General features: G+C 49.3%; 1 long non-coding RNA gene across 1 annotated transcript; it reads left to right on the plus strand.

Moving 5' to 3' along the window:
* Positions 1-13,312: 13,312 nt before the first annotated feature.
* LOC308525939 lies at positions 13,313-15,960 on the plus strand. The gene is made up of 3 exons (XR_013996497.1): positions 13,313-14,251; positions 14,882-15,162; positions 15,260-15,960. It is a non-coding gene; the product is annotated as an uncharacterized lncRNA (long non-coding RNA).
* Positions 15,961-25,225: the final 9,265 nt, after the last annotated feature.

Raw genomic sequence — 25,225 nt, forward strand, 5'->3', positions numbered from 1 at the left:
CCACAGTCTCCACAGCACCTTCTACGGAAAGAGATGTGGACTCTTCCTTTAATGAATAATATAAAAATGCTTAGACAAAACCACCATTATTCATTTGGTTTTGAACAACAAAAAAAGAGGTATACATTTGGAATCAAAAAGTTCAATAAAATTCCAAAAAGAAACTTATTGTAGGCTTTTTCAGACTTACCCTGTGATATGATAAATGCCTAAAATTAAAACAAAATGCTTATCTAAGAATTGCATCTAAATAATAGCCTATTAACAAATCATATCTAAATAAGAATTGTGGTGAGCTAGAAGGGGACAATAAAAAAGGGGGGACATATATAATACTTTCAAAAGGAAAGATTTTAAAAATAAATAAATAAATAATAATGACATATAGCTATATACTACCTTCTCACCAGCTCAACACATGCACCATGGGAACTAAAAAAGGTAAAATAAAATTAAACAAATGAATGATAAATATTATAAGATAAAGTATGTGTGTAAATAAATTTTAAGAAAAGAGTAGACAAAAATTTAAAAATCAACTAGCTAGAAGCCTTGCCACAAAAGTGACCTCAAACCGTGGCTCAACCTGTATTGACCTTATGTCCTTTATAAAACTAAAGATTACCAGAAGAGCTATTCATAACCTACAGGTTTCTTAATGATCTTATCATTCTTAGACAGTCAGAAAAATATCTTTAGAAAAACTAAACTTTCCCTTTCATCTTGCAAAACATAAACTAGGAAATGCCATTCAACTTTCACTAGCATGCCTAACAATCACTTACTTGAAATTATTTAATGGTATTTTATGGGTTTTTTAATTGTGGTTAAATATACATAATGTAAAATTTACCATTTTAACCATTTCGTGGTGTACAAATTCAGTACCATTAAATACATTCATTCATAAAGTTGTGTAACCTCAATGCTATCCATTTCCAGAACTTTTCCATTATCCCAAACAGAAACTGCCAATTCAACAACTCCCCCTTTCTCCCTCCCTCAGCTTCTATTATATTTTCTGTCCTTATGAATTTACCTATTCAAAGCAAAGTACCCCATGAAGGTGGAATTATACAGTATTTATGTTATGTTGGGTATAACATCCTCAAGGTTCATCCATGTGGTAGCACATCTCAGAATTTCCTTCATTTTAAAGGCTAAATATTTCATTGTAGGCATATACCACATATTGTATATCCAGTCATCTCTCCATACACACTGGGGTTGTTTCCAATTTCAACTATTGTGAATAATGCTGCTATGAACACTGGTGTTCGACTGAGTCCCCACTTTCAAATCTTTTCCTTTTATTTCAACATTTTTTTTTATTAAGGAATTACATATGTCATTATCCCCCCATTGCCCCGACCCTACTCCCATTCATGACCTCACTCCCCTGGGTCTGTGTCCATTGGTTATGCTTATATGCATGTATACAAGTCCTTTGGTTGACCTCGATCCCTTACTCCCACCCTCCCCTACCTTCCCTCTGAGGTTTGAGCATCTGATCGATGCTTTTGTCTTTTGTGTATATATAATCAAAAGGGGGATTGTTGGATCATATGGTGATTCTAGGTTTAACTCCCCCCCCCTAATTTATCTTGAAATTTATTGTTGAAATTATTATAGATGTCCCTTTCTATCCCCCATTCATCCCCTCCACCCTGCCTAGGTTTAATATTTTGAGAAACAGCAAATGGTTTCCCACAGTGGCATTTTTTACTTTTCCACCAGTAATCACAGGGTTCCAGTTTCAACATCCTCACTTATTTTTTTCATTGTTTAATAAATCAGTCATCTCAGTAGGTATGACATGGTATCGCACTGTGGTTTTGATTTGCATTTGCCTAATGATTAAACATGCTGAGCACTGTTTCATGTGCTCATTGGCCATTTACATATCTTTAGAGAAATGTCCGTTCAAGCCCTCTGTCCAGTTTTAAATTGAATTGTCTGATCTGTGGTTGTTGAATTTAGGAAAAACCGGCATTAGAGCTGCACTCCCACCTGAAATGTCCCAAATCTACGCTGTACCTATTATTGACTCAGCTTCCTTTTATGAAATCCCATCCTCCCAGTCTCTAAAAGCAGATAGTATTTTATTTTATTTTTATTTTTTAAATCTATATTGTTGAAAGTATTACATAGGTCCTCCTTTCCCCGCATTAATCTCTTCCGGGCCACTCCCATCCCCACCCCACCCCAACAGTATTTTCATACTCTCCCTTACTCCTGATGTCTCAGGACTTACACATTCCCTCAGCTCTGTCTCTCATTTCTGTCTTCTCTCTTCAGAGCCAATCTTTTTCCCCTGAACTATCATAGAACAGTATCCTTGACAACAGTCTCTCTACTCTCCAGCCAATCCTACACATCCTACACATTGCCACCAAAGTCCTATCTTCTCAAAATACAGAACTGAAGATGTACTTTCCATTTTAACATCCTTGACAGGCTCCTTCTGTGTACAGTTTAAATTTCAAGTTCCCAGGTACAAACAAGGCCCTTCAGTTTGGATCCACTCAGCACCTGCAAGCATCTCTCCACACCCAAACCTTGTGTACATCCATTCTGAACTTAAAAACATCATGTTTTTCCATAAATAGTTTGGCTGATTCGCTCTGCCTAGAATGCCCTTCTTTTACCAACTTCCAGTTCAATCAGCAACTTCTTTGAGAAATCCTTCCTTCAGAGCCAGTCCCCTGACTCTCACCACACTGTGGACACACAGGTATTATGTGGCATTTTAATTCATCTGCATACAGCATTTTAGTTATCTGTTTATTTGTTTAACTAAATCTGAGTCACATACACCTGGTATTGATTCCTAACCAAAATATAAAATATCTTCCCGCATATAGTAAGAAGACTAAAGAACAATATGTTTTCCAGACCAAAAGGACTGAAATTAAAAATCTTATCGTTCTATTTACAAGCAGTCTTAAGATAACGGAGACAAAAGAGACAATTCATCTAACTGCACATCCATGGAATCTAGTAAACATGCAATCATCCTTTGGAGAATTTAAGATGGAAACATAGAAGCAAAGAATGAGTTTGAGCCCGGCCAGCATGGCTCTGTGGTTAAGCATCGACCAATGAACCAGGAGGTCACAGTTTGATTCCAGGTCAGGGCATATGTTTGAGTTGCAGCCTCGATCCCCGGGAGGCAGCCAATCAATGATTCTCTCTCATCATTGATGTTTCTATCTCTCTCTCCCTCTCCCTTCCTCTCTGGAAAATAAAAATACATATTAAAAAAAAACCCTTGTTGGATATCATCATGCCACTTTCACAACTACACTAACCATATGGTTACGGGGGGGCAGGGGGGGCGGAAATATCATCAAAATGGTCACTGGGGCCCTTGCTGGTTTGGCTCAGTGGATAGAGCATTAGCCTGTAGACTGAAGGGTCCCAGGTTCGATTCCAGTCAAGGGCACATGCCCAGGTTCCGGGATCAATCCCCAGTAGGGGGCGTGCAGGAGGCAGCCGATCAATGATTCTCTCTCATCATTGATGTTTCTATCTTTCTATCTCTCTCCCTTCCTCTCTGAAATCAATAAAAATATATTTTTAAAAAAATGGTCACTGGCTTCAACACTCCTGGACAGAAATGCTTTTACACATGCCCTCAAGTTTAGGAATAATTCAGTTTATCATTCCCAGTATATTGTTAGAAGGGTACAATGTTCATCAGGAAACAGTTAATGGGGGAAAACACAAAAAAGCAATGTCCAGGTACCAAGATTGCAGTGCTTACCACTAAGGAATTTAACATTAGTCAAAAAGTCTTGAAATCTCTTGTCAATAGCCCAATAATTAATTCAACTGCTATAGATATATTCTCCCCCACCCGAAAACTTTTTATTCTAAAAATATTCAGTAAGAAAAGTTGAAATAATACAGTGAACACCTGTTTCATCTAAATCTAACAGTTGTTAAGGCCTAGCCGGTTTGGGCCAGTGGATAGAGCATCGGCCTGCGGACTGGTCCTGGGTTTGATTCCAGTCCAGGTCACATACCCAGGTTGCGGGCTCAGTCCCCAGTAGTGGGCATGCAGGAGGCAGCCGATCAATGATTCTCTTCTTACCATTGATGTTACTGATGTTTCTCTCTCTCTCTCTCCCTCTCCCTTCCTCCCTAAAATCAATAAAAAATGTTTTAAAAATAAACAAATAAATCTAACAGTGGTTACCAATATGCCATATCTGCTTATGTGCATGTGAGGGATTTGACTGGGGGATGATGACTACCTGAAAATCCCCCACATCATGACTTCATCATGCATTTCCCCAAAATAAATATTCTCTCCTATACACCACAAAACCATCATCTTGCCTAAGAAAAAATTTTTCTAACATCACCTAATATTCAGTCCATTTGCAACTTTTTCAAATTTTCCCCAAAATGTTTTTTTAAGACAATTTTCTAGAACCAGGACTCAATCAAAGTTCATTCAAAATGGTGCAAAATATATTGCATTTGGTGATGTCCTTTAGTCTCTTTTAACCTACAATAGGCCCCACCTTTTTCCCCCTCCATGCCTCTTTTTTTTTTTTTTTGCTTTCTACTACTGTTCTTTTTTTTATTAATTAAACCTTTATTGTTCAGATTATTACTTTTGTTCCTCTTTTTTCCCAACATAACTCCCCTCTACCCTGTTCCCACCCCACCCACTTCCCTCACTCCCCATCCACTGTCCTCATCCAGAGGTGTGCGATTTTTGTCCAGTCTCTTCCCACATCCCCCTCACCCCTTTGCCCCCCAAGAATAGCCAGTCCACTCCCTTTCTATGCCCCTGATTCTATTATAATCACCAGTTCATTCTGGTCATCAGATTAGTCACTTGATTTTCAGATTCACTTGTTGATAGATGTGTATTTGGTGTTCAAAATTTGTATCTTTACCTTTTTCTTCTTCTTCCTCTTCTTAAAGGATACCTTTCAGCATTTCATATAATACTGGTTTGGTGGTGATGAACTCCTTTAGCTTTTCCTTATCTGTGAAGCTCTTTATCTGACCTTCAATTCTGAATGATAGCTTTGCTGGATAAAGTAATCTTGGTTGTAGGTTCTTGGCATTCATCACTTTGAATATTTCTTGCCACTCCCTTCTGGCCTGCAAAGTTTCTGTTGAGAAATCAGCTGACAGTCGTATGGGCACTCCCTTGTAGGTAACTGACTGTCTTTCTCTTGCCGCTTTTAAGATTCTCTCTTTGTATTTTATTCTTGGCATTTTAATTGTGATGTGTCTTGGTGTGGTCCTCTTTGGATTCCTTTTGTTTGGGCTTCTCTGCGCTTCCTGGACTTGTAAGTCTATTTCTTTCACCAGGTAGAGGAAGTTTTCTGTCATTATTTCTTCAAATAGGTTTTCAATATCTTGTTCTCTCTCTTCTTCTGGCACCCCTATAATTCGGATGTTGGTACGCTTGAAGGTGTCCCAGAGGCTCCTTACACTATCTTCGTATTTTTGGATTCTTTTTTCATTTTGCTTTTCTGGTTGGATGTTTTTTGCTTCTTCATATTTCAAATCGTGGACTTGATTCTTGCAATCAAGGCTAGAGAGTCTGCTGTTGGGAGTCTGTATAATATTCTTTATTTCAGTCAGTGTATGCTTAATTTCTAGTTGGTCCTTTATCACAACCTCGAGGGTCTCATTAGATTTCTTATAGATCTCATTAAGTTTATCGGCAGTTTCTAGAAAATTCTTGAAAAACCTTAAAAGTGTGGTTTTGAACTCTATATCCAGTAGTTTGCTTTCCTCCATTTCTGTCATTTGTGTCCTTCTTCTTTGTCTCCGCATTTTTATGCTTCCCTGTGTTGATAAAGTGGTTTTCTGTGCTGAGTGTCCACTAGGGCCCAGTGGTTCAGCCTCCCCAATTACCTGAGGAGGAGACTCCTGGTGCACCCCCTTGTGGTCTTTGTGCACACTCTTGTTGTAGTTAAGCCTTGATTGTTGCAGTTATCACTGGGAGGAATTGACCTCCAGGCCAATTGGCTGTGAGTATCAGCTGTGTCTGCAGTGGGAGAACTTCTGTGCTGGACACACTCCTCTGGGGCAAGACTTGCTTCAATGGGGCTTTGGTGCTCACTGAGTCTGCCCCCTGAGTGTGTCCTTTATGGTTCCACGGAGCTGCAAACTGGATGGTTCCACTCTTACCTCTGGGTTTCCTGGCTCCTGGATCTCTAGGGAGGTGCTAATCTAGCCTTTGCCTGATGCTATACAGCAAAATCTTCCCTGCAGGGCTTAGGCGGGGCGGGTCCCACGGGATCAACAGGGTGGGGCTAGCAGTTATGGCTGCTCTCAGTCCAGCCCTCAGAGGCTCTGCTTCTCAATGTCCTGGTAATCGCTGCAAGCACCTCGGAGAGAAAGCTGCCCTCGAGTTCTGACCTATGCCAGACAGTCCCGCTTCTCCCGTATGAGTCTGGGTCCCTAGAGACTTGCCTGGAACCGGAGCTCAGAGCCTGAGACTACCTCCTGATTGAAAACGACAACCATGCCCTCAGCCGCCAGCCCGCTCCGCATGCACCTCCGCACCATAGTATTTTACTGCCATACTGCGTCTCCTCTGAGTCTCGGTATGCTTTTCTCTTTCCTTCTCCCTTCTAGTTGTACAATTTCCACTCAGCCAACCTTCCTGTGGTTCTGGATGGTGTCCATTCCGTCTTTTAGTTGTATTTTTGAAGTGGTTGTTCGAGGCAGTAAACTCCAGTGTTTACCTATGCTGCCATCTTGGTTTCTCTCCATGACTAACTCTTTAAGGAGACCAGAATGTAGACTATCCCATATTCTGGATTTGTCTAATTGTATCTCATAGTGGTTTTTTCTTTAAGTCTTTATTATAGAAAATTTCAAATATATACAAAGGAAACAGAGTAACATAATAAATCTCCAACAGCCAGCTTCAATAATTCTCAATTTCTGGTGGTTCTTGTTTCATCTATACCTCCACCCATTCCTCATCTCATTTTACAAACTGATCCTCTAGGCCCCATACTTCCTATAACTGGAAGTTAGGTCTACATATTCATATCAAATATTTGGGGGAAGAAAACTGAGTAGATGACATCATGTCTCCATGCCACATTACAGCTGTAGGTATAAAGGAGTCCTCTGTCCCCTATCAGTGATGGTAACCCACCAGGTTGTGGAGGTGGAGAACAACATGCAGCTTCAAAGTAGAGATGCATTTATTTCTTCACTTTGGGTGACACCTTGGTGCCATGCTAACACCTTTCACGCAATGGCATTACTATCCCATTTACAATCCTTGTCTGAATCAGAGGTTACACTGGAGTAAGAGGTTACACAGAATAGCGATTTTCAAATTCTACCAGTCCTTCTATATTTATTAGCTGGAATTCTACTTTAAATAAGGGTTTTCCTTTATTAACTGGAGATGAACTGCAAGGCTTCCTAAAAAGGCAGAGCAAATGCTTAATTCTGTCCCTTTAATTACTAATTTTTATTTGTTTCTATTCTTTTTTTTATAATCAGTTAGAAATACATGTAGTTTACATATAAATAAATATACATATAAATTTATATATAAATTTATGAAATATAAATACATATATAAATATATTTTCATTGACTTCAGAAAGGAAGAGGTAGATAGAAACATCAATGATGAGAAACTTTCATTAGCTGCCTCCTGCATGCCCCCTACTGGGGATCAAGCCAGCAACCCAAGCATGTGCAATGACAGCAAATTAGATTTTTTTTTCCTTTCCCGTACTCTCTATTTTCACTATGAACTTGATTTTTATTTATTCAACACTTTGCAACCAAATATAATCATGTGCTAATATATTCTTATACCCTTAAATTTAAGTCATGAATTTTCTCGGCAATAACTAATTAAATTACTCAAGTGTTTAAACATTACCATGAAATTGACAAAGAACAGTGCAAAAAAATGATGATATAGAAAATAACTGAAATGTTTATTTCCCTACCATTATCTTCACTACATGTTAAAACATATATCTAGCTACTGAGATCATTATATATTGTTTTTATTATTTCTGTTAAAATTAGGATAAAAGCATTGTTTAAAAAAAAAAACACTAAATAATCAATCAAATACTAAAATTCAAATCAACTCACCTGTTGAACAGGACTATCAACGGTAAAGGCCTTGTAAAGAGCCAATGCCTGGCTTTTACTCCCTTTGCTCCAGATCACCATATTTCCAGCCACATAGAGTTCCTCGTCATAATCCATTTCTCCAATTTCATTTCTGCCTCTCCTTAACTGCCAGCTTTCCTAAAAAATTTACATATGTAAGACATGTTTAAGCAGTTTTTATTTCTTTTGCAACATTATGGAGCAAGATTTATTAATTAAAATTGAACCGCAATTCAGATACAAGTCTCCTGCTCTGTCTGTGGAGTAAGGCTCAGTCCAAGCCCAACTCTTAGGTTTGGTGCCACCGATTAACAGAGGAGGGGGTGTGGGTGTATGTATCATACTGTATCTTACAGGATTTCAAAAATGGGAATTTACCTCAAGAATTCTCTATATTAAGTATTTTATTATTACGTTACCATTTTATGCTGCCAAAAACATAAATAAACAAAAATTAGACCTTACCTATATATCCAAAAATTAAACCAACATTCTTGGGAGACTAAAGACATATGAAGCATATGGGGGGTGAAGCAGAGGGGGCAGTGAAGTGCACATGGGACACTGGGGGAGCTTACCAACCATGCAGACTTCCCTGCTTCACAACTGCATATACATTCACTTTCCTGCCCTTGTGCCAACCATCAGAATGAACAGGGCAGAGAAAGGTTTGGATTCCTAACTACAGACTTCCGCTCCTGGAAATTTTGGTATCCCAAAAGGGATACAGAAATGGAATTAAGATGAGAATGACTGACTGTTTAACATGCACTTACTTCTCATTCCCCTATTTAAAAACTAGTACTGTATCTACTTATGTGGCATTTCCTTTCTCCTCTAGAAATATGTAAGTTTTGGGCAGCAGGGACCATTGCTAACTCGACTATCTAACCATCAAATAACATGAAATCTGGTCCCACGTACTAAATGAAGAAAAAGAGATTTAAATGGACCATAATCATAGTGACTCTCATTATAAATCCCTGAGTTATATGTCTAAACAGCCATGACACTGTAATACAATTAAGGTCATTATTTTTAGCTTTCATGAAAATTACCAAATCTTAACCAATACCCTAGAAGTAGCATCATACTCATTTCTCAGTTGCATCTGGGTAGCCTTAAATTACAAGTAGATCGAATCTCTCTACATTTCAAAAGCAAACTGAGAAACTTGGTAAAACCTTCTGTTTTTCGTGGATTGTAACCTCCTGCAGGGATCCCACCAAGCCAGCAGCACCATCAGACGACCACAACTCAGAGGCTGGCTGCAGTTGCCGAAGCTGAAGGTTCAAAGCATTAGGGTGCTGTCTGCAGTGGTCTCGACGGAAAGGAACAAATTCCTGCAAATCCCCAGCTGCAATCATTGTTGCCCTTTCTTCAGAGAAGTTCAACATGGCTTTCAGATATCAATATTATTTCTGTATGAATTCAAACACATTCTGGCCAGCTGCTGGGATCAAAACGAGAAGAAAATTATCAGAAGTTTACAGAAGAGCCATGAATCCTTAGATGAGTGTCATACAATCCTATCACATTGTAGGTGTACAAGTAATCATAACATCAAAGAGCATTCCAGATCTGATTCTTTCAGGGAATTAGTTACCATTTCATAGTTACCTCACACTATCAGTACATAATTAACATTACAGCTACATGTTAGCTGCTGACAAAATCAACTGTAGGAAATCACTGGGCTGAGAGATAAGCACTGATGTCTGACAATATTGATCCTACATTTCCTACTACTACTCACTAATTTCTCCACATTTCACATTTAAGGATTTAGACAAGTTTTACTTTATAGTAAATGGCTCTCAACATTTAAGGGCATTTCTGTTCAAATGCTGGAACAACATTTAAAAAGCACACCTGACAGATGACTGGCATATTGAAATGAAACAAACAAAAACAACATATCATTTCTAATGCATCAAAAGTTGAACCACTTGGTGCTTTAAGAAACTAGTAAATGTCATCATTAATTTTGAGGCTCAATCCACCTAAACATATAATTGCAAGCAATTCCAATTTCTGGTGCTAACCCAAAAGACCAAGGCATGAATAAAATTACTGGCAATGGAACAGTCGTGCTTGTTTGCAAACTTAACAGTTCAGCTTATTACTACAAAGAAGTGGATGAGCTGTGGGTGGTAAGAGCCCTCACCCCTTACTTCCAGAACATTTCTATGAACAGTAACTAACAGCCAGTCAAATTCGGCCACTGTAGAAGGTGGATGACAGTTCTGCCTCAGACAACTCTTATATGTAAAACGGTTTTGTGGCATAGCGGTTAAGCTGCAATCCTCAAATACAGGAATCAAAACAAACATTCATGTCAGCACTAGACAACCTTTAAAAACAGTGTTTGAAATGGCTTTCACATCACAAACAGTTTAATTTGACTTCGTTTCTCCTCTGAGATCTTTTTGGCACCAGCAGCTTTCTTGGCTGAAATATCTAAGCCTGTGGTTCCCATGCAGCTCCTCTAGGGTTGCAGTTATGTTTTCTGTGAATTAAGTGTTATTCCTGAGAGAACGGTTATGTCACATTCATGACACTTTTTCCTCCTTCTGATAAGTCAGTTTTGAGAACAGTTTAACTTGGGCCATGACTGAGATAGTGCCTGTGGGAGCCTCATCAGGGTACGCCAGATGTTCAAGGCCAATCTGAGCAGGAGAATCCTAACTGGGATGTTCAAGGCCAATCTAAGCAAGGACACAGAGATTGTACTGTACACACTGGGCAGGAGTACCTTACTATAACCCAAATACTGATGTCACTGTTGGGCAGGAAGCCTTTGTGTCTAAGTTAGTACAAACGTGTTCCTAACCAGCCGGTGGGTGGCTGCTTGGTATGGCTCCTGTTTGCTACTGTATTAGCAAGGGCTGCTTGGCGCAGCCACTGTGTGAAGCTACTTTGAAGAACTGTTTTGTCTGATGGCTCCTTGTTAGCAATGGCTACATGGCCTGCAAAAGAGACTCTCCTGCCCTAACCGGTTTGGCTCAGTGGATAGAGAACAGCCTGCGGACTGAAGGGTCCCAGTCCAGGGCATGTACCTTGGTTGCAGGCACATCCCCAGTAGGGAGTGTACAGGAGGCACCTGATCTATGTTTCTCTCTCATGATGTTTCTAACTATCCCTCTCCCTTCCTTTACGTAAAAAAAAATGAAAATATTTTTTTAAAAAGACTCTCCTATATGCCTCTGTCTCTCATGTCCTCTTTGTCTACTGCCCGGCATTCACGTGGGTACAGCCCCTGGCAGAGGACTGTGCACCCCACAGTGCCTTATAAAACTTACACCAAACACCACAAAATCCAGCCGGCCTTCCTATGTTCTAGTCAACAGGTTATCCAACATATTAACTCTGAGAGGAAGCCACAGAATCGGTAATTAAAGGATCGCCTGCACAGAACAATGACCACTTTGTGCTGATTAGTATATTTAGATCTTTGCAGCCCCAACTGTGTGTGCGGTTCCCCGGGCCCTATAACAGCTCCGCATGGAACTGATGCGCTCCCAGGGAGACCGCGGCCTGGCTTCCTGGGAACAGGGACCTGCCAAGAGCACCCGAGGCGGCTGGGGGGGAGGGGGGGACCCGAAGGCACAGGAGGCACCGGAGCCGGGTCTGGGCAGAAGGGCCGCGTCCGGGGCCTCAGGGTCAGCGAGACCCGCGGGCTGAGCCGGGGCCTCAGCAGCACCAGCCGCCTGGCGGCCCGCTCTGAGCTTCGGCCGCGGGGACACCGCGCTCAGCTGGGAAGGAGGCCTGGGAGGCGCGGGGAGGGGCGGCGCGGAGCCCAGGCCACGCCGCCCGGGGCGGTCGGGTGCGGGGTCAGGGACACACGGCGACCAGCAGTGCCGCCGGCCGGGACTCGCCTGAGTCACTCGGGACGTGCGAGGCGCGGGAGCCCGGCTGCGCCCCCGGGGCCACAGCAGAGTCGGTCACGGGGACTCCGCCGCCGCTGAGCGTTTCCTCCCCCTCCGCCCCCCGCTCCCGGGAACCGGCGAGCAGCAGCCCAGGACCGCGGGCGTCAGCTCCCGCTCTAAAATCAAACGACGGACTCCGCTGAATTTCCCGTCCTGCTTCGCGCGGGGCCCGGGGGCGGGGCCTTGAAGCACCGGGTCTCGCGGGAGGTGCCGCAGCCCGCGGTCCGGCTCTGCTCGCCTCGGGGGAGGATGCTGGGTCCGCCCGCCGGTACCGCCTTGTCCCCGGCGCCGAGTGGAGCCCGGAAGCAGGACCCGGTCAGCTGGAGGCTGAGCTGTGACTGGACCGTCCCGGCCTCTCCATCTGCGCCGAGTCCTGTCACTAGGAGCCTGAGATGCCTCCACCCGGAGCTGCCGCACTTCCAGGCCGGTTCTGCTCGCTCCCCGGTGGGACTGGGGCGGTGAGGGGCGCGCTGATTTCCCCTCTGCCAGTGCTCCTTCACCCTGTAGGGCCAGACCCTGTGAAAAGTGCAGGAAAGACACGGAGGTCCTCACAGAAACATGGCATGCCATTTCTGAGCTTCACAGACACACCCCCAGGTGACGCCTAGACCTGGATGAAGCATCCCTGGAGACCGGATACTGAAGGGAGGGGCCCTCCACGGAGGCAGCCTTGACCACTCAGATGCCTCTGCTGACCCAGCACCCAGGCCTGGCGTCCTGACCAAAGGCGCTGCTGGAGCTGGGGTGACGCTAGGCTGTGAACAGGCTGAGCAGGAGCGGAAACTTTGGTCCTGGCCATGTGGCCTGTGAGGGGCGGCCCTGGGAGGGGAGGGCTCTCCGAGAACCCTCCTGCCCTCACTAAGTCCTCTCCATCGTTCCTCTCTTCTCTGTAGGACACTCCCAGGTGCCCGATGACCTGCCAAGGTACCTGCTCAGAAACACCTTCATCTCCTGACCCCCGGGGGCCAGGCAGGCGCACCTGCCAGTAGCAAAGGGAGGATGCCCTCCAGCTCTGTGCCCGCAGAAGGACTGTCAGCCCCTGCGGGGGAAGCTGCTGAAGGCCGGGCGGTATGTGAAGCCCAACTTGAGACCTGCTGAGCCCGAGGCCCACCCAGTGCGCCCTGAGGCAGCCCTGCCTCCTCAGAGCCTTTCTCTGGGCAGAGCCAGGCCACCCCATTCCCCCCTTTCCCCCCCACCTCCCACACAGCTGCCCGCTGGTGCCTGTCCCTAAATAGGGCAGTCAGCCTAGCCTCAGCCCAGCTGCTTGGGACCTCAGGCCACAGGCCGGCAAACAGGAGTCACCTGAAGGCGGGGGTTCTGAGGACTCGAGGGCAGAAACAGCCAGCCACACCCTCTGCCCCAGCTCCTTCACCGCCAGGGTCCCCAGTGCCAACCACTGGACAGGAGGCGCTTCTCACTGGCTCCCCCAAAGGAGGAGAGGCTGGCTCCCCTGCAGCCTCCTCCACGGCCCCGCCATGGCCACGGGAGGTGGCGGCCACAGCAGCTCCAGCCCCAGCACCACACAGTGACTGCAGCCCCGGCTGCCAGGACGAGGCCTCAGCCCCGGACGTTCAGGGCACGTGGCCACCGTGGCCCCTGTCCTGGCAGTGTCAGCTTCTCAGAGCCCGACGGGTCCAGGGCAGGACCACAGGGAGGGGCTCCCTGCCAAGAGCCCACGCAAGTCACCCGACGTGGCTCCCACGCCAACGGGCCCCTGAGAACGTCAGTCATGGGAACAACTTAGAGAGCAGGCGGGTGTCGCCACAGCTGCGTGGGACCAGCAGGTGGAGCTCAGAAGATGAGCGTGGCCGTGGGTGACTGGTCTTTTGGACCCGCAGCCCCTGAGCCTTCAAACTCCTGACGCCCCTTCTGACCACCAGGGCCCCCTCTCCCATCGGCCGGAGGGGCCGGGAGCGACTTTGGAATGAAGAAGTGTTCCCGCCGCTGCTCCCATCTTTCGGTGAGTGACAAGGCTCTGCCGGACCCTAGGGTCACACTCCCACGATGGCTGCACACGTCTGACCCTTCAGAAACTGGTCTCTTTGAACAAATCCACGTTGGCCCGGGGATGCTCACAGTGCAGTCACAAACACACTCCCTGAGGCAGATGCTGTGCCCCTTACAACATGTGTCAGCAACCTGACCTCCATGAAAGCGTCCATGTGTGTGCTGCTGTGGGTGAGCAGGTACATGAAGGCACGCTCTCAGGGCTGGGCCCTGTGGTCCGGACTTGACTCCATCTCCAGAAGCCTGGGGCTCCCAGGAGAAGCCCAGACTGGCCTGACGACCAAGAACTCGCGGCCCTGGGTGGACCTTGGAGTCGGGCTCACTGATACGCCAGAGCATTGCCGAGCCAGGCCTGGGCCCCACACTCCTGAGCCCGGGGCCCGAGGCCTTCCAGGCAGGTGGCCTCAGGCTGTGCCTCTCTCCAGCTGGCTCCTGGGCCCCGGACCTGCCCCCGGGTTCACTTTTCTACCATCATGGGCTCTGCCCCGCCTGGCGCAGAGAAGCCCTGCCCGCCCCTCCCAGCAGAGGCCACAGTGTGCAGAGGGGAGCGTGTGCGAGAGGCGGGTACAGCCTGGTCGCTAACGTGGCTGTAGCCCCCGGTGTCCACCATCGAGGATGACACTTTGAGTCTTTGTTTCTGAGTCACTCCCCGGGATAGAAACCCAATTTACTATATTCCATACCCGTGTAGGCACTCATGGAATATATGTGTTTTGAGGTGTCCCCCAAATGGATGTACCACAGGCTGGCTGTCCACCAAATGTACACACACTTTAACAGCTGAGAACTCAATTTTCCCTCCTTTTCAGGGTTAGCGGATTTGATGTAATGGGTGAAGCCAGACTCAGCTTGGAACCAAGAAGATGTATCCTCTGGACTTTGTGATGGGGACACATCCAGGATGAAGTGTCTGGTCCCGAACGGGCCCCAGTCCAGGCATCCAGGGCCGCTGTGGACAGAGGATGCGCAGAAACACGGAACGCAGCGATTCTCGGTGTTTGCGGTTCCATTGCTTCAGCAGCAGCAGCGCCTGGACCACAACTGACGCAGCCATGGAGCCGCACACATCAAGAATCGTTCCTTCGGTTAGGTGTTTGTACGCATATCTCTCAATAACTGCCCTTGATTCCTCGACTGCTGGGTGTTGCGTCCCCTCAACTTTAATTTTTCTGTGTCCCCATAAAAAGTCCTGTGGAGACATGCTCTTCGTTCAAATCTTACCGTCTTCACTGATTTCTTCAAATCTGTTCAAACTGAAAAGAAGTGAAAATTAAGTGCGTTATCAGCTCTTAATGTGTCTACATTTTGGGGGGATACTACATGTACATTCAATGGAGAGAATTTTCCATCACTTGTCTGACCTCTTTGTACCTGTTTTGGGGGACAGCCTGTATTTACATTCAATGGGGACTCATTGTCCATTAGAAGCCTGACCTCTCTTTACCTTTTTGGGGGACAGCCCATATTTACATTCAATGGGGACTCATTGTCCATCAGCAGCCCAACCTCTCTTTACCTTTTTGGGGGACAGCCCATATTTACATCCAATGGGGACTCATTTTCCATCAGCAGCCCTACCTCTTTTTACCTTTTGGGGGGGACAGGCTATATTGACATCAGCTGGCATCAATCTTTCTCTTTAGGAGTCACACCTCTAGTGTGTATATGGCCAGTTTCCTGACACATGGTTTCCGGTTTCCTAAGGTGCTCTCCTGGGATGGGCTTGGCCTGGGGACCGGGGCTCTATAAAGAGGTTTTCCTTTGGCCTTAATGTGCTGACAAAGAACTGGGTGTGCAAATGTGTTCTGTCTCCGAGTGCTGTGACCTGTACTGATTAGCCATTGATTCTGGAATACAAAGATGGGTTTGTAATAAAATGAGTTGGAGTAGAATTGAGTCCTGGATTTCCTCACCGCTCATCACTGGCAGCGATGCCCGAGCTCCGGGCTCCCCGTGTATCCTCTTCCCAGGCCTTGGTGTATTTTAAGTCCCTCTAAGTGGAATCCCATTTTGATTTGGGATTTCTATCACAGCAGGAGCTCAGCTTAAAATGATCCTTGGGGCCGAAACCGGTTTGGCTCAGTGGATAGAGCGTCGGCCTGCGGACTGAAAGGTCCCAGGTTCGATTCCGGTCAAGGGCATATACCTGGGTTGCAGGCACATCCCCAGTGGGAGATGTGCAGGAGGCAGCTGATCGATGTTTCTCTCTCATCGATGTTTCTGACTCTCTATCTCTCTCCCTTCTTCTCTGTAAAAAATCAATAAAATATATTAAAAAAAAAAATGATCCTTGGGTTTTCCAAGGCCACTCAACTAGGAAGAGGCCGAGGAGGGAGGAGGACGGCAGGTGAAGATCCCCCCTGACCTGACCTCATGGCAGCCCGTCCAGCTGCCGCCTGCGTGTCCCTCCTCCCTCACCAGCCTCTTCTGTAAGGTGCTTCCTGTGGCCTCCTTTCCCCTTCTTTCCGAGGCCCTGCCCCTGGGGGAGCCGCCCCCTCTGCGAGCTGCCCTCCCCAAAGATGGGAGCCAAACTGAGCATGTGGACCCCTGCAGGCCGCCTCCCCTCCGCCATTGGCTGTTGCAGGGTCTGAACCTGACCGGTTACCCCTGGGAGCTCTCAGCCTCTGTCCCCTGATTCTCTCCCCTCTGGGACAGCTCTTCAGGGCGCATACTGGCCGGTCCCTGGGTCCCCCCTCATCCTTTCCACAAACACTCATTGAAGCTCCCTGTGTGCTTGCTCCCCGGTTCCACCATGGAGGCAGCCCCCTCCCTGCCCCTCTGCAAGGCTGAGCCACCTGCTCCCCAGCACTGACTGCTCCTGAGCTTCAGGCCTGAGGTCGCTGCCTTAGACCCCCTGCCCAGGCTGCAGGCTTCTCCACTGTCCCTGACTCCTCTGGGCTCCCTGCTTAACCAAGGCCACCAGCTGTCAATCACAGAAGCCAAAACCTGGGGTGCGGGCTGGACCCCTCCTCTCTCCACTTCCCACAGGTGTTCGCTCTCCTGAACCTGGGTGTGGAATGGATCTGGAATGTGCCCGCCCTTCTTAGCTGACTGTTCTCATCCCAGGTCCCCCTGACAGCCCTGTCCCTGGGTCTTGGCAGGGCCTGGCCAACTGGTCTGCCTGCCTCCCACAACTTCTCAGCCCCTGACACCTCTGGCATCCATCCCGCTGACCTACCTTTGTGAACCTCCCTCCCTCAGCTTCCACACTAGCTACACCCATCCTTCTGCGGACTATGTGTTCCATGTGACTCACCGCGGGGTGTACCCCACCCGCTCTCATCCCCCTCCAGCCCCAGACAAGCTGGTCGTACCTACAGCTTTCACTGCCATCTTCCCAGAAGACTCCCAGCACCGCTAGGCCAGGCCTCTCCTGGGAACCGCCTGATCTGTTCCCAGCTTGTAGGTCCCAAAGACACCTCCACCCCACAATGCTTAGCACACCGTTCACGCTCCTCCCCCACCAAAGCCTCTCTGCTCCTCCTCTCATCCCCTCTGTCCCCTTGCCCCAGACCATGCTGGGCATCGCCCTCCCTTCCCCGTGTCCTATCCCTCACTCCCCCAGTTGCTCCCAACTCTGACTTCTCACTCACATACCACCCAACCCAGGGGGTGGTCCTCCCAGGGTTGTGCCATGGGGTCCTATGGCTGAGGGAGCACCCAAACGAGGCCCTCCTGAGCTCCAGGACCCCACCTCTCTGCACTGGCTGGGAGCTGTGTGCTCTGGGGGGTGGTAAACATCCACGTGACTGCTCAGGGCTGAGGTCTGCCTGCAGAGAGGGCGGGGTCACCTGTGGCACCAGAGGGGCTCCCCCTGGGGAGAGCAGGAAAGTGAGAAAATGGGAAAAGGTCAGACACACCTCGGGAAAGAAGCATCCAGCCACATGTTTATCAACCAACCAGAGGAAGAGGAGGGAGTGTGTTTATATGTCCACACACACATACACAAACACAGACACACATAGAGACACACACACATAAACACACACACACACACACACACACACACACACACGAGAATATAAACATGTAGATACACAGCCCATTGACTCCCTTCGAAAGCTCTTCTTGATTTTTGCCAAACAGGTGAATTTATAGCTACCCTATGCTTGCCCTCAACTGACGGATGAGTGTCATTCCAATGAGAATGTTGGGTGATGCTTGCTGTTATGTAAGCAAGTAAGACAAACTGGAGGTGCCTATGAGATGCTCACTCTTTTGTTCATGATGTGAGTGACTACTCAGTCAGGTAGTGCTTTTCTGAATGCCAGCCCAGTCCCTCAATTCTTATAATGTGTTGACACTGCAAGGCCTACAGAGGTCTTTTTAAAAACCAGAGAGACGATTTACGTGTCATAATATTCACCCAGGGCACACTTTCAGGTTTAATCTTCACTATTAACATTTTCTGCATCACTTTCTCAAGTCTAGAGACCACAGGCACAGAAGAAAACAAATCAAGTCGCGATTTGGTAACACTGGCCAATTCCTAGGGTGCAAATATTTTCACCAGAGGTGATTTCAGGCTGCTGACATGGTGTCCCGACCACGAACCTGGGGATAGATGTATGGTCCACCCTGCTCTATAATATCACCTCCACGCAGGTACTATAGGTCTGAATAACCCCAAGAGTATGGGTAACAGGGAAAAAATTCCAAGTAACCAGTTTTGGATTTTTGTGTTTTTTTAAATCTATTTTTATTGATTTCAGAAAGGAAGGGAGAGAGAGTGAGAGAAAAGAGAAACATCAATGATGAGAAAATCATATATTGGCTGCCTCCTGTACACCCCCCACTGGGGATCAAGCCTGCAATCCAGGCATGTGCCCTTGACTGGGAATTGAACCGTGACCTCCTGTTTCATTGGTTTCTGCTCACCACTGAGCCACGCCAACAAGGCCAAGGGGCAAGTTTTGAGTATTTATAACCTTTCTTTCTTATTATGTTTTTATTGATTTTAGAAAGAGGATTAGGGAGAGAAAGAGAGAGAGAGAGACATTGACCAGTTGCCTCTGCCAACACCCCTACCATGGACTGAACATGCAACCTGGGCCTGAACCCTGACTGGGAATGGAATCGGTGACCTTTGGGAGCACAGGACAATCAATGCCCAACCACCTGAGCGACACCGGCCAGGGTTACCACCTTTGCTTTTAATATAATTTATTGAATCCCAAGTTCATATGAGTTAATTGTTAGCCATGTCTGTGTGTATCACGTGGCCTCTGAAGCCCCTGGACACACCCATGGGCTCTCAGCAGCAGCACAGGCTGCTGCAGCTCAGCCAGGGCCACTGCCTGGTAGGGTGGGCTGAATGGCAGGGGCCTGCGAGGGTGAGAGTGAGCCCTCTGCCAGCGCGTGCACCGAAGAGGACCCGCAGGAGGAGCGGCAGGACCATGGTCACAAGGATGGGAGAAGAGACTGGGAGGCTCCCAGGGTCTGCCCGAATGTTCTCCCCAGGCTCAGGGGGGAAAACAGCTGGGTGTGGCTGGGTGGCTGGCTGGAGGGAGCTGAAGAAGAGGGTTGGGTGACCTTGCAGCCTAGGGTCCCCCGTATCCCTTCCCTTCTCACAGGGTCTCTCTATGCTGACCTTCCACCTACCAGATGGGCACAGATGAAAACCCAGGAAGGAGTCAATGATGGAGGGGGTGTGGCGAACAGGCGCTCACTCTCCATTTGAGTGTGAGCTGGCACAGGAGCAGCTTGGACATTTGCACTTACCTTTTCATTAAAATAGATTCATGCATTTTCCCTAAGCTAGTTCTAGGATGACAGCCTAGGAAACACTGCATGTCCTGCAAACACACACATACCCACTCTCTCTCTCTCTCCCTCCCTCTCTCTCTCTCGTGCACACATGCGTGCACACCAGCACCCTGTCCCAAGCTCTCACCTGTCAGCCTCCGTGTCATTCTTGAACTGTCTTATGTTTGCGACCAGGCCTTTCACCAGGAGCAGAGAAACAGAACTTCCTGTCCACCATCTGCCCTGAGTGCCTGCGGAGGGCGCTGGCATTCATTCACTGAGCAGCTCCTCTGTGCCAGAGCCCTTGTCAGCACTCCTTGGGAATAAATGGATTCACTTCATTTGGTTCCTGTGAAAGGGGGCGACTGACTCCCTCTTCCCAATTAGCACCAGAGAAACCATTGCATGAGAAAGAGTCATGGGCTCCAGGGTGTAAGACAGAAGGGAGACGCTGTAGAGACTTGGGTGGGGGTAGTGAGGGTGCTGAGTACAGGCAGCACTAGAGGAGGTGGGCTCAGACCTAAGAGGAGCTTTGTCACGCCTGCTCTTGAGTCTCCCTCGCACGGCCCTGCACCCTGGTCCTCAGGCCCTCTGGGCAGATATAAACCCAGGTCCACAGGTCAGGGTATAGGATGGGAGGTGCCCAGGGCATCAGGGATGAGCCAGCGCCCCAGGCACCCCTCCTCCTGCTCCTCAGCCCCAGCCTGGAGCCCCTTCCTCTCCTGTGGCTTCTCTCCAGGAGCCCAGGAGGCAGTGACCGGGCAGGTGGGCAGGGACCGGAGCTCTCCACGCTGCCTGTGAGACTCTCAGCCCCGGGATCAGGGAGAGGGCAAGGCTGGTCCTCCTGGTGCTGCAGGGAAAACCTCTCGCAGCTTCAGGTGGAGCCAGCTGTCCTCGGTTCCCGGGCTGGGAGCCCCATCCGCCCACCCATCTCTGCGTCCAAGTCATATGACCTTCTCTCTGCCAGCGAGTCTCATTTCCCTCCACCAGGACACCTGTCACTCAGTGAGGCCCACCCACCCCAGACCCTGAGACCCCTCTGACCTGGAGTCCACAGGCCAAGGCCGTTCTCAACAAGGCCACGGCCACTCTGTCCCATCCGCATGGACCGGGGGCACAGAACACACCACAGAAGAGGCCCCACACGGCACACGGAGGCACGAGGCCCGGGGTTGAGTGGCAACAGCAAGCTGAGTAGAAATTTCCCGTCAATTCTGGCCAATAGGCGCCCAGGCCAAGGGCACATTCCCTGTGGGCATGGTCTCCAAGTCCCTACGCCCACGTGTGCCTACGTGATGCCTGCGAGCAGCAGGGCCCCTCCATGGCGGGGCAGGCGGAGGCGTCTGCACTGGGACCTGCAGGGCTTTGCTGTGGGAGCTAGAGCAGCCCCTGCTGCCCCAGCTCAGAGCACAGAGCTCCCCCAGGAGGCACCTGGCTGCTGACACTTCCCTGTGCTGCCGCCTCCCGCCACGAGGTGGCGCACAACGGGCCCTCGCAGGTACCGCCCACTGCGCGGAAGTCCAGCCCCTCCCGGAAGTCAGCCTGGAGCCTGTGGAGCCAACAACTTGGAGGTGTGGGCACTGTCCGACCTGTGTGGCTGCTGGCAGCGCACGGCCAGGGCAGCCAGGAGGCTTCTGCAAGGAAGATGGCGAGTGGGGGCCGCGGGGCCCTGGGGCGCGGGCTGAGGACCGCCCTGCTCAGGCCCCAGGTCCTCTGGGCAGCGACCCCCGCTCTGCCCGCACCAGTGGCTCCAGGAGGGAGGCGCCTTCCTAGTCGGGGTTTGTGTCTGAGGAAGACGCCCCCTCACCGGCCAGGCCACCCTCCTCCCTGCAGAGGGCGCTGGACCCGGCCACGGCCCCGCCCTATGTGGCCCCGCTCAGGGCTCTGCTCCAGGGCTTCCCGGACCCGCAACCTCCTCAGCCACAGGGTTCGGCTCAGACAGAAGGTCCCGATGGGGAGTGAGAGCCACGGACCCCGACCTCCCGCTGCCGGTCCAGCGTCCACGGAACGCGGCCCAGGTGGTCACTGTGCACTTGGCGCTGCAGCCTTCCCCGCGGCAGGACGGACACCGGCCATGACGCGCTCAGGGACGGCCTTCCGCTCCAAGCCTGTGGCGACAGGGGCGTCCTCGTGGGGCCCAGAGTCTGTCCCAGGGTCTGTCCCGAGCCTGTGGGCCGCCCCCGAGCTGCCCTCGGCTCCTGGATCCATCAGACAGCAGGCCTGCAGAGCTGTGTGCACGTCCCCTCGGAATCACTGCAGGTGCTCCAGTAAGTCCAACACATGAATGCTATTGCTCGTTTGAAAACCTCTACTAAGCTCTATTTTATTTATTTTCATTTTTCATTTCTTTGGCATTTTCTTTCTCTTTTTCTTGAAAAACTATTTAAAATATGTTACATGCCGTAAACAAGATTTCAAGAAAAACAATTTGACCTATAACTAGAGGCCTGGTGCCCAGATTTGTGCACCAGTGGGGTCCCTTGTCCCTCTCACCATCCGGGACCCCTCAGGACATGTCCGAGCCCCGCAGGCCAGAGGAGGGACCCCCACGGGGGCCTCTAGTATGCATAAAAGGTTTTTACTATAAAACCCACAATCCCATCAGGCCTCGCTCTCTATCGGCCACTGGGGCTTACCGTTGCATCGGTGAGTGTGGTTGGGGAGCCGAACAGGTACGAAATGAAAGACTCTTTGCTTTTGCATCGGACTCGCTGGCTCCTTGCTGGGCCATTTGGGAACCTTGAAATCTGGGCACAACACCCACCATATCGTGTTCACGTGCAGGCTCCGTGAAATTCCGGTAAACTCCCCGATCTAAAAAAATTGTGATTGCATGTCCATGGGTTATTTAATTAACCTGAGTTCCTGCATCGCTGACAGCTCATGTGTCTTTAAACCAGCTGAGAGCTGCAGCTATTCCCGGGAAGCGAGTCATTGAAATGTCCTCTGAACGTGAGCAGTCCCTGCTCCTCTCTGTAAGCCCAGTTACCCTGGGACAGGCTCATGGGGGGATTTGTGTGGCCCATTCTGTCTTTCAAATTTCCTGGGTCATCGTGTTACCAGGTTAGTTGATTTCAAAATCTTCCCACTAAAAGGCACAGAATAAGAAAAAGGAAGTGGCCGTTAACGTCGCAGCCTGGGGGTCACTGTTCCAACGTCACACAGCCAGGAACCCGTGAGAGTCCATTTTTAATCACCAGGCCCAGAACAAAGGACTGTGTGACACACAAAACTGCCAGAGAGTAGAACATTTCCAGGGAAACCGACGCTTCCCAGAGGCGGTGGTATCCTGTTAGATCAACAGGCGCCAATGGCAGGTGCCGGCTTAGGGGGCCCTGGGGTTCATGCCCTCAGCTGAGGTCAGGGTGCCACGAAGCTGCGTGTCCTCTTCTTCTTCCAGCCCTGGGTGGGGGGGGGGGGCGGAGGAGCGGAGGGGGGCCTTGCCCACGTCCACAGATGTTCTCTGCAGCATCGGTGGGCTGTGGTGTTATTTTATCCAACCAAACCTGTACAGAGGAAAAGGCCTGAACCAGCAGGTGCTGTGTTCCAGTCAGGGCGTCGTCACCACTCACCGCGTCCACGGGACAGAATAACTGATAACAAACACCATGCAGGCAGGGCTCCCCACGCGGCCCTCACCAAGCTAGGCATTCCGAGTATATTGTCCTTTTCTGTTCTTCGTGTCTCCATTCAGCAGTGAGAAAATTAAAGTTCAGAAAAATGGGAGTAATTCTCCCCAGGTCACACCCTAGCGATGCTATGGGAACCGAAGCTGCAGCCCCGCCTGCTCTGCGCCCAGTGTGTCTGAGCTCAGCCCCGTCCTTGAAAAGGCCGAACAGCTTATCTCAGGACCAAATGCGCTCTCCTCTATGAGAAGTCTTGGGAAAATCTCTTAAACGCCCTGCAAACAAAGTGTTGTTGTGAATGACGGTGTTTGTGCTCCAGGCCGCCCGTAGGAAGCTTTTCCTTGCAGCACCTACAGGCTGGCGGCCTCCTGGGCGGCCTGGTGTAATTATCTGCCTCCCTCGTCTTTCTCGGGACTGGCACCCCAAAAGGAGTGGCAGCGCTGGCCCGGATACTTCCCTCTGAGTTCTCTGCGGGCTCCAGAAAGCAGTGGTCAGAGCCCCCATAAGACACTGAGCCCCGGGGAAAACACAGTGCTCCTCCCGGGAGGCTGCCCACGAGTCGGGGAGGGGAGGACTCATGCTCAGGGACAGCCTCTTAGCTGAGGTCCCCTTCCCCAGGGGTGACCTAAGCATGTCTTTTCATTTTACACTGAACTATTTTTTTTTTTTAATTTAGGTCAGAGCCGAGGAGGGAGCCAGGGAGAGGTGGGGCTGGGGTGGGGGTTGGGGCGGAGCAGGAGGGGATTCCTGAACTGTTTTTTTGTTTCAGATGCATATTATATCATCTGAATACTATCTGTAATAAGAAAAGTGTAATATGCTCATTAGACCAGACGTCCTTCCCGACAACCTTCCGGACGACCTTCCTGATGAAGCCAGGGCTGTGAAGGAAGCCTGGGTCCCAGGTACCAGAGGGAAGCCAGTGCCCGCAGCCGGGGGAAGGAAGGCCTACTCTTGCACAGATTTTGTGCATTGGGCCTCTAGTTATATATAATAATTTGTAACATCCTAACCTTATTATTTCTATTTTTTATCTTTATGTTAATCCGCACCCGAGGATATTTTGTCCATTGATTTTAGAGAGAATGGAAGGGTAAGGGAAGAGGGAGAGAGAAACATCGATGTGAGAGAGACACAGAAATTGGTTGCCTCCCGGACATGCCCCAACCAGGGCTGGGGATCAGTTCTGTAACCCAGTGTACATGCTCTTGACCCGGAATGGAACCGAGACCCTTCTGTGCTCCGGCCGACGCTCTAACCACTGAGCTACACCCGCCAGGGCACTAGTCCTTTTTAAGTCCACTTACGTTACCCCTGTGCTCACACCTCCAGGCACACATTTGCCGGCTTTAATTTGCATGTGTGTGATGACCATCGGGGTCAATACCCTTAGTAAGTACATTTACCATTTCCGTGACATCTTCTGTGAAAGCCCCAGGGTTCTGGTTTCCGGGGTGCCTTCTGGGCCTCAGGAGAATCAGTCTTGGGATTCTATTGCCACATGGTCCTTGGCCCCTCAGGAGGGTGTCGGTGGAATGAAAGGGACACTGACAGGCATCCCCTGTGGCTACACGTACTGTGAGCGGCGCCCCGAGTGCCAGAGCGGTCAGTGTCCTAACACCCCAAAGGGCCCGAAGGGGAAGGGCCGGGCGTGCGCGCTGCTCGATCCTCGTGCTCCGGGCCTGATCGCCTTCAAAGTCCACACCCAGGAGATTACACCAACTCCCTCGTCTTCCTGATAAAATACAAAGCCCATTCCTTTGCAGTTCAAGTGACGCTTTT

This window comes from Myotis nattereri (genome assembly GCF_964212035.1).
Source record: "Myotis nattereri genome assembly, chromosome: 10".
NCBI lineage: Eukaryota > Metazoa > Chordata > Mammalia > Chiroptera > Vespertilionidae > Myotis > Myotis nattereri.